The sequence below is a fragment of the Plecotus auritus genome (assembly GCF_963455305.1).
Source record: "Plecotus auritus genome assembly, chromosome: X".
NCBI lineage: Eukaryota > Metazoa > Chordata > Mammalia > Chiroptera > Vespertilionidae > Plecotus > Plecotus auritus.
This window is the reverse complement of record NC_137784.1, coordinates 74,381,557-74,383,150: the sequence shown is the minus strand read 5'-3', so window position 1 is coordinate 74,383,150 and position 1,594 is coordinate 74,381,557.

Genomic DNA, 1,594 nt, shown 5'->3' with positions numbered 1-1,594 from the left:
GGACATGTTACTTGTGAAGAAGAATAGCATAGGCTAGAGAAAGTTCTAGCCACTTTCAAGAACACAGCAAAAATCAATAATACAATAGTTCCCATAAGTTCATCTGATTAGCTAGTTTTTACCTGGGAAGAGAAAAAATTCTTAAAGGAGAAAAGGCAAGCAAACAAGAGAAAACAAGACAGCCAAGTTTTGAGGAAATTGTTTAGAAAGTGAACTCAGAGATATAAAGTCCAGTCTCAGGAGAAGGGCATGGAGAGAAGGGAATAAGATAAAAGGCACCAATCAGGGAAAAAAGATAATGGAAACAATTATGGTCTGATTGACAATGTTGTCTTGTCTCCCCATTCACAAATAGAGGACCAGGAGCTAAATGCAAAATTATTTTCCTCAGGAAGATAAACAATCTTGCTATGATTTTTTTAAAATATATTTTATTGATTTTTTTACAGAGAGGAAGGAAGAGGGATAGAGAGTTAGAAACATCGATGAGAGAGAAACATCGATCAGCTGCCTCCTGCACACCTCCTACTGGGGATGTGCCCGCAACCAAGTTACGTGCCCTTAACCAGAATCGAACCTGGGACCCTTGAGTCCGCAGGCCGATGCTCTACCCACTGAGCAAAACCGGTTTTGGCTTGTTATGAATTTAAAGATGCAAAGAAAAAACAGGACAATATGTATAGGGAGTACAGTAATTTTCCTATTTTCAAATCATAGTTCATTCATTCTCTTCCATTAGCCCTTTATTTTTGGCCACCTTCATCTGGTAGCTAAGTTCACACTTAAATTTTTCACATTTGCATATCATCTAAAAATACGAAAACCACACAAAAAGAAAAAAACTTTTTTTTCAAAGGCTTTGATGGGGTAAGTTAAGGTCAATGATTTCAGCATTAACTCTGAATGTCCTTGTTTTGTATGAAGTTGTCAGACCCTTAATATACAATTTAAATGCAGCTTTGACTGGACTAGAAAATGTTATTTTAAATCCCCAGAAGACATAGACAGAAGGACAGTAAAAATGCATCCCATATTTGATTTAATGATGCTTTGAATTAAAGTAAAAGGAACATATGTCAAAACCTTGATCCATTGATTATTCAAGTTCAGTTTAAGGCTAACCTGTTGAAGCTCTTTCCATGAATCTAGAGCAGGGGTGGGCAAACTTTTTGACTCAAGGGCCACAATGGGTTCTTAAACTGGGCCGGAGGGCCAGAACAAAAGCATGGATGGAGTGTTTGTGTGAACTAATATAAATTCAAAGTAAAGGAGTGGAGGGGAGAGCAAGAGAACCGGATAGAACAGCCGGATCCGGCCCGCGGGCCGTAGTTTGCCCAAGGCTGATCTAGAGCCTAATATATAATACATAACAGAAATTACCTGTTTGCAATAAAAGTATCTATATACCTTCAAAGACATTCTAGGTTGCTAAGCCTCAATTGTGTGTTGTGTTTATACATTTAACAGTGTCTTTGTCTTCTCTTGGAGAAATCTGTATTTTGACTTCTGGGGACATTTTAACAGGGCCCTACACCATTGTTGCTCTATCTAGTAACAACTAGAATTTCTGCTTCAGTTTCTATTTTTTTTTCTC